Raw genomic sequence first — 15,739 nt, forward strand, 5'->3', positions numbered from 1 at the left:
AGTTTATCCTCTGACTTGAGCTGTGGCTGAGGTGACCCTCCTTATGAGCCTCTTTCCGGACCCAGAAGCGGAAGCGGCAGGGGAGCAGAAGGGATCGTTGGTAAATCATGGAATGTGTGCGCGCATGCACGTGTGCACATGCGTCCCTTCCCACAAACCCTTTGTGCTGCTTGGAATCTGGTTCTAGTGAACACCAATGACAGCTCAGAGAGAGCAGAGGTCAGGGACTACACAAGACATGCTAGAAGGAGGGACAGGCCCCTGCCATGCCTGTGATCCCCACCCCCCATGCTCACTCACATAAATGTCATCTCATCTCACTCTGTATCTGCCTCCCGCTATGATTCGGCCATGCTCTCAGTCTACACTAGGCCAGCGGCCAGCAGCAAGTCTTTTCCCAACTGTGGCAGAAGCCTGTGGAGCCAGATCCATGGTCGCATAACTTTAAAAGCACAATGTGCACCCTTTCGTGGATTTTACTGATTCTTCTGTAGTAGAATTAGATATCATGACGATATTCAAGATGCCATTCCATATTTCACAAGAAGAGATTGAAGTAACTTGGATTGTCTTCCTCAGAAGAATGAAACAAACAGGCTTTTAGAAGAAAATAGAGGATGATATTTGGGGAAGTATTTCCTAGATCAAACACATAAAAAACATGAACAGAGAAGAATATGGGCAAAGCTGACTATATGGAAGTTTAAAAATTCTGTACAACAAAAACACCATGAAAAAATCAACCACGGACTTGGAGAAGAAATATGCCAAATGCACAACCAACAAAAGGTTATTATTTTGAATATGTAAAGAACCCCTCCACCAGTAAGGATAAAACAAACATCTAATAGAAACGTGGGCAAAGGACATGAACAGGCAATTTACAGAAGGGGAAACTACAAACGGTTACTAAGCATGCACAAAGACGATCAATCTCACTAGGAATCAGGGAAATACAAATTGAAAAACAATCACACATCACGTCTCACCCATGTGATTGGCAAAAATATGAAGTTTGACAAAAATAAGCGTTGGCAAGTGAGAAATCAGATGGCAGTGTCTACTGGAACAATTACTTTAGAGTTTGGGGAATTGGGGAATAATGGGTAAAGTGGGGATGTACATCAGTGACTTGACAACACCCCCCCCCCCCAGACACAAAGAGAAACTTCCATGCAGGCACAAAAGAAGACATATCTAAGAATGTACACGGCAGCATGTACGTAACAGAGAAGGAGACCCTAACTCAGGGAAGGCGCAGAAGTAAATGAGCCACGTATTTTCACCCTGGAATATATGCAGCAGCCAATACTACACCTGTATCATCTCGGAAAAAAAAAATCTCAAAAACAAATCATCAAATGAAAAAGAAAATTATCGAATCTTCCTATGCAAGATATGATACCATTTATGCACAACCTTTCAATGGCTCGAGGCACTACAGATGTCCATGTTCGCTACGTGTGCAAGTAGCTGGCATTTGAAGGCCAAGCACAGGAATGGCAAACACCAGTGACTGAGAAGTGACCACTTCTCAGGAAGGAGAACAGGTGCGGGAAAGAGCCCACAGAGAGCCTCAGCTACTTTATCCTTCAAATCCAGAGAATAAAATGCGACCTGAAGCAAATACGGCCGAGCGTTAAGAAGCGTTAAGAAGCTGGTGATGGAAGGTCCACGTGGATTCTCTGTTACCTGTGTGTTTGAGCCATTTGAAAAGAACCGTGACATTCAGGACGCTATTTGAAATCTAACAGCCATTGTTCTCGTTTGTCTCATCTCAGGGATGAGCCCCAAAGGCCACCCAAGGAATCCAGCCACCGACCAGTAAGGTGTGATGTTGCAACCCTGCTCGGCAGGTGACAACGAGGACATCCTGCTCTCCCAGTCCCAAGAAAAAAATGATAAAAGAAACGTAGTACTGGAAGCTGCAAAAGAGCACTCAGGAAGTCACCAAGCATCCAAATAACTCGAAGTATCGAGGAGGATGGCGTAGCTTCAGGGGAAGAGATTCTAAGTGGCAAAGGAAAACGCAGTGTCGGGAGGAATGACTTCTGGATGAGAAAACCCCAAGACAGATAGGAGATCGTGGTGCTAAGCATGATCCCAATCGGTGCATAAAAACCGGGTTCTATGGGGTGCCTGGGAGGCTCAGTCGGTTAAGCGTCCAATTCCTGGTTTCAGCTCAGGTCATGATCTCGCGGTTCGTGGGATCGAGCCTCACATCCGGCTCTGCACGGACGGCACGGAGCCTGCTTGGGATTCTCTCCCTCTCCCCGCCCCTTCCCTGCTCACCCTCTCCCTCTCTCAAAATAAATAAATAAACTTAAAAAAAAATGGGTTCTAGTCACCGATAGGGCCTTTCCTCTGAATTTCTGGTAGGAGTCGATGCAAAGAAAGAAGGCATTTTCTAGTAAGTTCTAGTAAGTCGCTAAGATGCAGCTTTTCCAGAGAGATTTTCATTAGCTCACGTTCTTTTTTTTCTTGGCCTCATGTCAATAACGGCTTTTTTGCCACGTGCTGTGTCGCAGTTTTCCGTGGGATTTCAGCTGTCTGCATAGACGAGAGAGGAACGGAGCCTCATCCCCAGGGAGAACCCCCCCGAAGGTGGCGGGAAATAGCAGTGTTTCCTCCTGACCTACCTCCCTCTTCCACCAAGTGTCAGGGGCTCCCAGCTACTCAGGCCGCTGTCAGATTCGGTAAAGAAAATCCGTGGATTGGGACGGGGAGTGACAGGGGAGGCAGAAAAGAAAACCCTTTAGTCCATGTTGGAAAACAAACTTTGAGATAAGAAGCCATATCTCCATATTAAGGGCTACTCAAAGTCAAGTCTGCAGACAGTTTGCTGATGCCAGAGATAAGTATAGAAATTCAGGGTAAGCAGCTACAATCTCTTGCCCCAATTTGGGTATAAAATATATCCATTGTTTCCAATAGTAAAAAATAATTTTTTAAAAAAAATACATATATATAGTAGAGGCTTATATTTTACATGTCTTTAGGAGGTTTTTTTTTTTAACTTTACTTATTTATTTTGAGAGATGAGAGACACTGTGAGTGGAGGAGGGGCAGAGAGAGAGACAGAATCCCAAGTAGGCTCCATACCATTGGCGCAGAGCCCGATGTGGGGCTTGAACTGTGAGACCATGACCTGAGCCAAGATCAAGAATCGGACGCTTAACCAACTCAGCCACGCGGGTGATCCGATGTCTTTAGGTTTTTCACTGTATTTTTCCAGTAACTCATTTTGACTGTATTTTACAAATATATCAACATGTAACATATTGGGAAATTTTAAATCTGGGCCTTCATCACAGATGGTTTAAGAAGCACTGCTCTCTCGGATTCTTTAAAAAGTCTTTAAAAAGACAAGGGGCGCCTGGGTGGCTCAGTCGGTTGAGCGTCCGACTTCAGCTCAGGTCATGATCTCACCGTTCGTGAGTTCAAGCCCCGTGTCGGGCTCTGTGCTGACAGCTCAGACCTGGAACCTGCTTCCGATTCTGTGTCTCCCTCTCTCTCTGCTCGCACTCTGACTCTCTCTCAATAATAAATTTTTTTTTTTAAAAGTAAAAAGACACATGTTTTATGACTTTCAAAGAATGGCTTTCTTGTTTGCACAGAAATGTGCGTGTTCCCTAGAATAATGTGAAGTAATGCACTCAGTTCAAAATATAGATTTTCCAGCAAACAAGGGTGGCGGGGGGGAGGGGGTGTTTATAAAAACCTTAAAGGAGTAAACGGGGAAGTCCCACAAAGGCTTTTTTTGCCACGATGGTTGCAAGTGCCCGGGGCCCAGCTACAGCATCACGATTCACCAGGACATGGTTTCCCGGAGCCCAGGACGTGGGCTGCACCACAGCCGAGTGATCGCCAGCACCACTACCTACCCAAGGCTCCCTGGGTGCTGGAGAAGCACTTTTCCTGCCACAGAACCCATCCAGATGGCCTCCAGCAGCCAACGGCACCTTGAAATTGGTGGCAGGAGAGTGGGCTTGCTAACAGAGATTCAGGGCTGTGCCATCTGTCCGTAAAGAAGGGAGATTAAATGCCCACATCTGCTACAGGCTTAATCTAAGGAGACATTTCAGAGGTGCATCGTACATCATAGGCCTATAGGTCGCATCTGTCTTTGTCCAGGCCCTGGGCTGGCGAAGGCCATACCATGGGGGACGGTGGCACGGGAGGAAGAGGGGAGGGAGGGGGACAGACCTGCAACCAGCCACAGTGCTGGTTAAGACATCACAACCTCTCTTCGGAGGACCTCCGCTGTTCCCCCAGCCGTAGAAGCAGGTGAGGCCACCAGCTCTGACCGGGGTCTCGTCTTGCCTTTTGTAATTTGGGGCAACTCACTTCGCTCAGCTGTACCCCGTTTTTCCATCTGCAAAGTGAGGGTTTTGAGTTGTGTGACCTCACACATTTATTCAAGTGACACACAGTTCTCGGGCCCCTGGTGTGTGCTTAGAGCAAAGCAGACAGAGTCCCTACCCCTGTGGGGCGCACGCTCGACTTCTAGAGTTCTAGGACTCTATGCAGTGTGCTTTTTATTTCTACCCTCCGGAGCTCTGGGGTTTAGATTTTTATTTCACCAAAAAGAAGCAAGCACACGGAAAACCCAAGCATTTGCATCATACAATGTAAATCACGGAATCTTTAGGAAAACTCACTACACCAAACCTCTAATTTATCACACAAATTTCATTCAGAGCCAATTGGGCTTTTTGGGGTTTTTTGTTGTTTTTGTTTGTTTGTTTGTTTGTTTGAGGGAGAACACGAGCAGGGGAGGGGCAGACAGAGAAGGGGACAGAGGATCCAAACCGGGCTCAGTGCTGACAGCAAAGAGCCCAATGTGGGGCTCAAACTCACGAACCGTGAGATCGTGACCTGAGCCTAAATCAAGAGGCAGACGTTGAGCCGACTGAGCCACCCAGGCACCTCTTTTTTTTTTTTAAGCTTATTTATTTATTTTGAGAGAAGGAGAGTCAGATGCTTAACTGACTGAGCCACCCCGGGGCCCCCGACTATTAACATCACAGATTTATAAAGGACTTTATTTCAAGTTTCCTTCACGTGACAAATCCTATAGGTCACACGTTAACAATTATTAACACTCAAGGAGCATTAGCGGTGCCCCGGGCATCGTGTGAAGCTCTTTCACGTATAATAGCCTTTCTTTTAACAACAGACCGATGATGTAGGCAGTAAGTTGAGGCTGAATGAGATTAAGACTGATTTTCCCAAAGACCCACGGCTGGCAAATGATGGAACGAACCAACATACGAAGCGAGCTCTCACACGCCTTTCTTTCCTATCCGTGCCTCGTCCACCAAAACATAAATGACACAGTGTGTACAAACCGCTTGTGGTGGCGGTGTGTGGGAAGGTGGTAAGCATTTTCTCATTTAACTACCCAAAACAACGATCCAAATGGCAAACCCGGTATTTCACATACCTGCCTTAAAAGCCGCACGCGTGGGTCCCACTTAGCAGTGATTACTTAGGGTCCTTCCTACTGTACCCCAGCTCTTTTATTTAGAATATCACATCAGGAAGCCCTCCGATACTCTGAACTTTTCCCTTCTATCCCCTACTACCAGAAATTGAAAAGCAAATGTAACTGTTGATACATGTTCTTATGCAGCTGACGTAAATTTTCATTTCCAATGGCAAAGGACACCTACCTCTAATTAACCATGGCCTTTAAAGTACAACCTTTTGGGACGCCTGGGTGGCTCATCGGTTAAGATCAGACTTCGGCTCAGGTCATGATCTCACAGTTCGTGGGTTCGAGCCCCGCACCGGGCTCTGCGCTGACAGCTCGGAGCCTGGAGCCTGCTTTGGATTCTGTGGCTCCCTCTCTCTCTGCCCCTCCCCCACTCACACTCTGTCTCTCGCTCTCAAAAAATAAATAAAACATTAAAAAAAATTTTTATTAAAAAAAAAAGCAAAGTACAACCTTCTGTTTTTAACTTCATTTATTTATTTTGAGAGAGACAGAGACAGTGTGAGTGGGGGAGGGGGAGAGAGAGACTCCCAAGCAGGCTCCGTGCTATCAGCACAGAGCCCTACGCTGGGCTCGAACTCACGAAACCGTGAGATCGTGACCTGAGCTGAAACCAAGAGTCAGATGCTTCACGGACTGAGCCACCCAGGCGCCCCTCAAGTACAACTTAGAGTAGTGGCCTAACTTGCAAAACGCCAACACATGCCAATGTTTTCGCGAACACATCAACCCTGCCAAGAAAGGCAGTAGCCCTCGATGGCAGCAAAGCGCAGGGCGTAGAACAGAAGAGCAGAGAGGGCAAAATGATGTTATCCGGTGACGCCTCTTGGCTACTCAGCAGACAGGAGTGTGGTGAGGCAGTCTATCTCTTCCGGAAGATTCTGCCTTCTGGAAGCCAGGGAGGCCACGGCCAACACACAGTTGGTCCAAGTGCCCCTGGGTGTCCAGCAGTGGCTAACGTCCACCACAGCTGGTGGGGGGGGGGGGGAACGTGGCATTTTAAGAGTACAGGCTTTCGTTCTCTTGGAAACACGGAACAGCAGGCTGGTGTCGCCAAGACCCGGAAAGGGAGCTCCCCCGCCGAGTTCACGCAAATCAAGAGCTTCCAGTCAAACCCGGGGAGTTTCAATAAATCAGAGTCCCTCTCCTCACTCTGAACTGCGAATACCCCCCAAGAGGACCTTCAACTTGCATACTGAGCCCCAAGGCCCTGGGCTGTCCCCACCCAGGTCCTGCCTATACACAGCCCAGGGTACACACTGCTGTCTCACCAGCAAGCCTCGCCATGCTGGGAAACTCCCTGTCTGGCCGTCTAGCTCCCAGAAACAATCAGGTGCGGCGAGGTAGCCCTGGGACCTGAGTGATGCCCTTGCAACACCCAATAAGGCAGAGCTCCGCAGCCAAGCTCATCCAGGGCCGGGGCTGGTCTCCCTGAGCACATATGTGACACGCGTACGTGAGTGTGAGTTGTGAGTGTGGGCACCACCCAGCCTCACAGGGGACAAACGATTGGGTGCTTACGTAAAAGCATCAAAGGGGAGTCCAACAACTGGAAGGTTCCAAAGTTGCCCGACTCAGGAACAGGGTAGGGTACAGAAAGGCTATTTTTAAGTCCCAAATTTTCCACTAAGCTGGTATTATTTATGTCGTCCACAAACTAACATTTATTAATTGAGACAGGCGCCACACGAAACACAAGACACGGATTATTTCAGTAAATCCAAGCAGCCAATCCACCAGACAGATACCAACACCACCAAAACGTTCTATTAGCATGTCCGTTTTACAAGTAAGAAAGCCATGGCTTTGGGCACCTGGGTGGCTTGGTCGGTTAAGTATCCGAGTCTGGCTCAGGTCATGATCTCACGGTTCATGGGTTCGAGCCCCGCGTCGGGCTCTGTGCGGACAGCTCGAAGCCTGGAGCCTGCTTCGGATTCTGTCTCCCCCGCCCCCGCCCCATCCCTCCCCAGCTCATGTTCTGTCTCTCTCAAAAATAAAATAAATGTTAAAAAAATTAAAAGAAAACTATGGTTTGGGGCGCCGGGGTGGCTCAGTCATTTAAGTGTCCAATTCTTGATCTTAGCTCAGGTCGTGATCTTACAGTTCGTGAGTTCGAGCCCCACATCCGGCTCTGTGCTGATGGTGTGGAGCCGGCTTGGGATTCTGTGTCTCCTTCTCTCTACCCCTCCCCTGCTTGTGTGCTCACTCGCTCTTTCTCTCTCTCAAAATAAATAAACTTAAAAAAAAAAAAACTATGGCTAAGGGAGGAACTGATACATGGAGTACATATCTTATGGCTGGTTAAGAGAAGCTTTTTTTAAAAGTGATGGGGGTGGGAGGGAGGAAAGGGTGGGTGATGGGTATTGAGGAGGGCACCTGTTGGGATGAGCACTGGGTATTGTATGGAAACCAATTTGACAATAAATTTCATATTAAAAAATAAAATAAAATAAAATAAAATAAAATAAAATAAAATAAAATAAAATAAAATAAAATAAAATAAAATAAAATAAAATAAAATAAAATAAAATAAAATAAAATAAAAAGTGTGGTTGAAGAGAAAGAAAACTGTGGTGCTCCTCAGACTTTACTGTACATATAAATCAGCTAGTATCTTAATAAAATGTGAACTCTTTTCAGTAGGTCTGGTATGGGGCTTGGGATTCTGCATTCTGCAGGGGATGCCATGTTGCTGGTCCTCAGACCACACTTTGAGTCACAAGGTGCTAGAGAATGAGGACAAGGAAATCCACCTTATCTGAGACGCTGTGCATCCCGTTTTGCCACGCCTAACACTAGGGGTCCATATGACTCCGCAATTTTTCGACCAAGTCGAATACTGTATGATCACCGCAATGCCTGACATAGCTTATGAGTAACACATCTACAGGGCAAATTCTACGGAATCAATCACCTCCTTTTGGGCTCTGAGAACCTCTTGGAGGATGGGAACGTGTCCTAATCATCTTGTAACGCCCAGTGTCTAAAATGGTGTTTGACATTTACTTAATGACTAATAAACGTTTGCTGGGAAAATGTGTCTGTAATTCCCACAGTGTCCACCAAGGAGATGAGGACGCTAAGTAATCAAACCACAGACCTACAATTCGGGGCAGGGATGACAAATACATTTCAGTTCCTAACAAGCGCACCATTGCCAAGTTCAGTTACTGATGTCCAACGTGACTTGGAAGGAAAGGAGTAAAGAGCACACGGGCCATGAAGTGGCCACCATTGCTAGGTCAGGATCTTCCGGAGGTTAGATAACAAAAGGGCGGGATAGGGACAGATTTTTTTCCATAATGTTACCAAATTCTAATTAAGGAGTATTATCTCCTTAGAATCGTTAGATATTTCTTATGTTTGTAAAAACTCAATGTATCTGGGTGCCTTCTGTCAATAAAGTTGACCAAATCCAATCCTGCACTTTTCCCCCTAGATAACTCCTTCATCTTTTCCCACTTATAGTGACTCGGGTTCTTCTAAACCTCCATTAATGACTTCCACTTTCTCCCTTCCCCTGCTTTACTCACTTGTCACCCAGAGCCTCTAAACTGCTCTTCAGAGATTACGGATTTGGTGAAAACATTGCAACCTGGCTCCATTATTTTACTCTTCAAGCTGTCTTCACAAGGATCTAATGAACGAGTACATCCATTTAACCTCAGAAACCCGAAGTCCTCTTTCAAAGTAGTTTTGCAACTTATTTTGTTCAAATCACCGGTTACTTTGCCAAATGTCTCCATTTATCTTAGTTGGGTGATGCCAACCCTCTAGCACATCCTTCTGGAAGGGGTGGATGGTACGGTATTCCCGGACTGCTTGTAAGATTAACATTTTCCCCCATAGCCTTGATATTTGAAGGATAGGTTTGCTGGATATAAAATCCTCAGCTCCCGCTTTCCTTAGGTCTCTTGAAAATATTGTGCATGCAGCATTGACAGGTCTGATATCAACCTAATTTTCTTCCTTTTTTTTTAAGTGACTTAGTATTTTTGCCTGCAGACCCAGCGGCGTCTGAAAAGGTGTTTTCATCACCTTCCTCTTCCTCTTCCATCTCTTCTCTTCCTAATCATGTTTAACTTACAAGTTTATTAGGATAGGTCTAGCATTTAAGCATTCTGGGTCAGTCTTCCCAAATACATGTAGAAACTTCCAATATGTAGATTCTCATCTTCTTTGTTCTGGAAAGAATTCTTGGATTGTAATTTTAAAAGTCCATTTTAGTCCACCGATCTGTTTCTTTTTTCCTCTTCAATTATCGGTGTGTTGGACCTTCACTGTCTATCTTCTGTCAATCACCATCTCTGTGTCCCTTTCCACCTCATTTTGGCTGTCTTCGGCTCCTCTTCTCCATATCCCTTAATATATTTTCAGAAGATCCTGAATGGACACCTTGTAATTTTATCTCTGGGATGATTTTGTCTTTCTCTTCAATTTCCTTCTTGCATGCCATAATCTCTCGTTTTAGATCTTCCAGGCTTTTGTTTCTATTTTGAGATTTTCAAATTTCCGATTTGAGGCTTTCTTTCTCCAAATACTCAGTTCATGTTGAAAGGAGTGTTATAGGTTTCATTTGCTTAGTGGTTGTTTTAAGGGGGTGTAGTCTACTCCTTCCACTGAAGGGTTTTAGTTCTCATTTCCTGTTTTCCTTTTACAGTACATTTTTCTGCATGTTACATATCATCTTCTGGTCATTTCTAAATAACTTGGATGTTCCCAGACCAGTAAGAACAGGTGTTCCTAAAATCCTCTGGGTGGCTTACTAAGCTACGTAGTTCAAGAGCGCCCTCTTCTGTTGCTACAGTAAAGCGTAGTATCTTAACAAACGGCACTTTTTGGCGGGAGGGGGCGCGCTAAGAAGTTGGTTTTGCTGGTCTTGGATGTTTATTTCCCCATTTATATGTAACTGAGATTTATAGTATTCCCTGTCCCCTAGTTACACTTCAGGCGTGGGCTACAAATGCTTTTATTTGCTCTCTTTGTTAATCTTTATACACACCAACAGGAGCATGAATAGAGACTTTTGGAAAATTACAGCAATTCAGGCTTAGGTGGCAGCCCCTTTAAGTCCAAAGCAACACTCCGATTATAGAATAATCAAACCTTTCCTTCAACTCACACTTTCAACAGTCACTGTGCCCATCACTTATAGATTACAAGAATACAACAATACAGTGTTAGTAAAGTATACACAAACGCGGTAGTACACATCGGATTAATGAACAGAATAGCCAAGACCAAAGTTACAACACCAAGACCAAATCGGTGACCAGACTGGATCTGGTTCCAGGGGACAGTTCTATCATTACCCCTCCAAGTTTTATATGTAATGAGCTCCTTACCATCAGGAGTTATGAAATACAACGTGCCTCCTTTAGGAATTATCCCTACATCACTCTGGGCAGAGGGCATCCGGCTCTCGAGAGATCACTTGGAAGGGAAATTTGCAACTTCCCTAAAAATACAATTTGGGGAATGTGACAATCTACCCAAAGAGGTGTGGGTAAAACCGGTCCGTATGGCCGGAATGTAACCTTGTCTAGTTTCCTTAAAGCTTCAGGCAGCTTTTGCAAGACAGTATCATGCGGTGGTTGGAGGTCAGTTCTGGAGTCAGACAAGCCTGGACCTCCGTCCCCGCTCCACTCCTACCCAGCCTGTGACCTTTGTGAGCAAGGTGACCTTGCTAAGTCCCAGCTGCACACTGAAGGTGGGATTATCTCCTAGGATCGTTGCAAAGATTGAGATAACAGATGTAGATCACTAACCACTACTTTCTGCGCACAGTAAGCACTCCACGATGCTGGGTGTTTTGTTGCTCTCATTAATATTATTATTACTCCTTCCTCTAGTCCTAATTATAACTAGGGCATCTTTATCATTGAAAGGAAGAAACCCACATTTGCTTCTTAATTCAGAACACACGGGAAGATACGAACCTCAAGGCAGCGCCTCCTGACAAACATCCAGATACAAAGGTGACTTCAGCTATGGAAATACACAGGTGTCGAGAACCCCTAAGGCTCTGAAGGAGGACGCACGAAGGGGCTGCTGGGATGGCGGATGAAACAAGAGAGAGTGAAGAGGGAAGAGGTCTTCCTGGTGGACCCGTTTGCTAAGGAATTTATGTTATCAGTGGCAGGTGCACTTTATATGACTTTTGAAGGCTTTCGAAGCGGCTTTTGAAGGCGGGTCTAAGAATTTTGTATCACCGTTTCCCATAAGCCATATAGTCAGAGTCTGGGGGGAAAAAAAATACAGTGGGCTTTTTGAAAAAGAACCCAAACAGAACAAAGTCTGCTACGTTTAGTGGCTCAGGAAACAACGGGTTTAAAATTGTAACCGTTCTTCCCACTTTCCTGTCATTATTGATTCGCAGCGCCACACCCCGGAGCACAGCAGGGAGCAAGTTGAGAAGGCAGCGGCTTTGCACACATTGGATCCCAGAGGCACGCACTGTCACCAGGGGGCCACGTGACCAGAGTAAGACGAAGAAAGGCCATGACAGAGGAGACAATGGAGGCCAGGCCTCAGGTCTGGCTGCAAAGACACAGCCAAGCTTCCCCGTCATGCTGGCTTACCTGCGGCTATGTGCCTCCCTCACCTGGAAGATTTGTTAAGCTACTGTTTCAGCAACATTGGGCAGAGGGTTCAGGAGACTTGAAATCCCCCGGCCGTGGAGTAAACAGGTGGGGAGCTTTCTCTTTAACCACACAGGTGAGTACGTGGTGATCCCAATGGAAAGGAAGAGACTGACATTTGTTTCTTAATTCAGAACACATGGGAAGATACGGACCTCAAGCCAGCTCTTCCTTACAAACATCTAGATACAACGGTGAGGTCGGCCGGGGCGCCTGGGTGGCTCAGTCGGTTGAGTGTCCAACTTTGGCTCAGGGCATGATCTCGCGGTCTGCGAGTTCAAGCCCTGCCTCGGGTTCTGTGCTAACAGCTCAGAGCTTGGAGCCTGCTTCGGATTCTGGGTCTCCCTCTCCCTCTCTCTGCCCCTTCCCTGCTCATGCACTCGCTCACTCTCTCTCTCTCTCTGTCAAAAATAAATAAACATTACAAAAATTAAAAAGAAAACAAAGGTGACTTTGGCTACGGAAATATACAAGTGTAGAGAACCCTATACTTTACAAGTGTACAACCCTGCCCCTTACAAGGATACCCTTCCTTCCTTTCTGACCCATCCGCCACTCGGCTCAGCCAGAAACGCATGGCCCTCAGCAACCACATCTTGATACTCATGTCACCTCGGGCTGAAAAGGCAGTGTCCCTAGAATAGGTAGGGGCTGACGGGGAGTCCACAGTCTTCCATCCCCGACAGTCCATTCAGAGCAGACCGCCTGCATCTCAAGAACCTGAAAACACGCCACCTGACCAGCCTGGGGCGCGCACCCGGGTGTCTGCGAGGCATCTGCGAGGCCGTGGGTGAAAAGTCCACCTTCCCGATCGCGGCGGGCAGCGCGGGACTCTGCAATGCTCTGCTCGTTCCCAGATTCAGAGATCACACACCCGCGAACGCACGAGTGCACGCGGCTCCCAGGCAGGGTGGCTGAGAGAGAAGACTCGCTCCCCGCCCCCCAGCCGCTCAGGAAGGCCCTGCTTCCCTTCCCCCTGGGAGGGGCTGGTTCAAGGGGACGCGCGCTTGGCCCTGCAACCTGAGAAACCAGCTCACCTGCAGGCCCCGAGTTCACGGCCCCGTTTTCAGTTTCATCTTTTCACTGCCCGGGATTGGAGGAGGAAAAGCTGTCACTGTCGGACAAAGCCTGGATTCCACACCTTCCCCGTGCTGGCAAAAACTCGTACAGGTGGTGAGGCCCCGCGCTGGGCGCGGCTGCTGCCCCGGGGGCGAAGGCGCCCCCTGCTGGGGCCGCGGGGAGGACTAACGCCGACCGGGGATGGGAATCGCTCCGCACCGCGTCCCGCACACAGCAAGCACTCAGCGACCCTGGGACCACCGAGAACCCCTCTTTTATTTTTTCTAACATCATGAGTTCAGTGAAACACAGAACAAATTTGCCAAGTGCCTGTTCCCTTAATCCTGAACCCCTTGTGTGTTTTAAGGGAAACTAGACCATATGGTTCAGATTTCGCTCACAAATAAATCAGCGTAATGTTTGTTCGGTAAAAGCTGTTTTATGCTCTCGTTTTTATGGCCCTTTTTATCCCAAGTCCTAAAATAATAATAATAATAAAAGCTAGTTGTGCTTTGCTAAGGGTGAAGAAACTTGGGCTGAAATCCTTCTCTCCCCTACGGACTGGGGGCGGGGCGGGGCGGGGGGCGCCCCCCCCCGGGGGGCGCCCCCCCCCCCCCCCCCCCGATCATAGCTCCGGGAGCCCCTCGCTGGCCTCAAGCCACCTGCGCCGGACCTGGGAGTGAGGGGAGAATCCACAGCAAGGAAAGCCGGCAGGAGATGGGTGAGAGGAAACCCAACAGAAAAATAACTCCCAGGGGGGATTTCTAAATGTCAGGCCTAACAGCCTCACTCCTCCCGTCCGATGCAGCCAATGGGAGCCACAGACATATGCTTTCTCCTGCCACAGATCCTGATTCTGGGAAGTGGTTTTCTTTTGGAAAGAGCCCCCCTACCTGGTATCGTTCTCCTTGTTTTATAAACTATCTGGCGCTTTAACTGGGCTTTACAGAGCCTTACATCTAGCCAAATTTAAAGAGGACTTTTGCTTTTCTGAAAACAGGCAAACAGTGCAAATACGATCAGCGTTTATTTTGCGCTAAGTGCCATAGAGGCAGCGTCCCTGCCCCGCCGCCAAGCAGCAAGCCTTGGCTGAGCCCAGCTCCTTCCCCGGAACCCCACTGGGCATCTCGGCGTCCAGCCTCCAGACTGTGACCTGTGTCTGTGAGCATCTGTGCTTGATCTCCATTTAGTCTGCGCATCCCCTAGCAAGATGTGTCCTACGGTACCAGAAAAAAAAAACCTGAGAGAGGTTATTCTGGGGGTCGAGGAATGCTCAAAGATTTTCCCATGCAGGTGAATAGAAATTGCTTCTTTGCTTCATGCCATTTCAGCCTAGGAAAGTTTTAATAAGAATGCTCTACTTTCGGACACGGAGAAAAACCTGTACGTATCACGATATAAAGGAATAAACTACTGAGCCAGTAACACGCACATCTTAAATGCATTATGAAAATCAGTGGTGCACAAAGTTCTGGCCTCAAGACCCCTTTACCCTCTAAAGTGCTGAGAACACCCAAATGCTTTTGTTTATGTGGCTTCTATTTTATAATAATAGAAATTAAAATGAGGACATTCCAAGATATGTATTAATTCATTTAAATATGATACACCAAACCTATTACAAACTAATGTTCTCGAGAAATATAATTATGTTTCCCCAAGCCATAAAAAAAAAAGAAGAAGAATGACAAATGTGTGTTTTTTTAAACATTTTTGCAAATCTCTTTAATGTGTGGCTTAATAGAATACAGGCCAGATATCCTATCGGCCTCTGCATCCAATCTGTCGTGATTGGTTTTTGTAGTTACAGCATGTAAAGAAAATTCAGCCTCACACAGATACGCAGGGGGAAAATGGAGCATTTTAATAGCCTTTTCAGATAATCATGGCTATTCATCTTTGATACAAAGCAAAACCTCACAAGTGGCAGTTTCTTAAAGGGTAGTTTCAATGGGGCACCTGAAACCATGCAATGACTTTTCATACTCTGCTACGTGAAAATTCCTTGGTCCATTTACCCTTGGAAAGGAACTTTTACCACGTATGATGTAACGTCATACACGGGTCATCCGGAAAACAGCGATTCACTGAGTTAGGCAGAATCTCCACATCCTGGTACGTGCCATCTACGAGATTTTATTTTATTCTTTTTTTTTAAATTTTTTTAACGTTTATTTATTATTGAGAGACAGAGAGAGAGAGCACAAGCAGGGGAGGGGCAGAGAGAGGAGGAGACACAGAATCTGAAGCAGGCTCCAGGCTCCGAGCTGTCGGCACAGAGCCTGACGCGGGGCTCAACCTCACGAACCACGAGACCATGACCCGAGGCGAAGTCGAAGACTTCACCGACTGAGCCACCCAGGTGCCCCAAATCTACATTACTTTAAAAACCAGATGTGTTAAAGTCGCCACCCATCTCATGAGAAAAGCCTTCAGGTGCTGAGCAGCGATCAAGCTCATGATGACACAAGTATCCAGAATTATTTTTTTTCATGTTATTTACTTTTGAGAGAGAGAGAGTGCAAGCAGAGGGGGGACTGAG

The 15,739-nt window shown here is 46.8% G+C and overlaps 1 protein-coding gene across 2 annotated transcripts in view; it reads right to left on the minus strand.

The window, feature by feature from the left end:
* Positions 1-15,739, minus strand: part of KIF26B (kinesin family member 26B) — a 477,608-nt gene that overhangs the window by 402,143 nt on the left and 59,726 nt on the right. The window contains exon 1 of one of the 2 annotated variants that reach the window (XM_045048974.1): positions 13,176-13,350. The exons of the other annotated variant lie outside the window; for it this stretch is intronic. The gene's annotated coding sequence lies outside the window, so the exon portion shown is untranslated. Of the gene's footprint in view, positions 1-13,175; positions 13,351-15,739 lie in introns of those variants that run through there. 2 annotated transcript variants of the gene reach the window in all.

This window comes from Felis catus, chromosome F1 (genome assembly GCF_018350175.1).
Source record: "Felis catus isolate Fca126 chromosome F1, F.catus_Fca126_mat1.0, whole genome shotgun sequence".
Classification (NCBI taxonomy): domain Eukaryota; kingdom Metazoa; phylum Chordata; class Mammalia; order Carnivora; family Felidae; genus Felis; species Felis catus.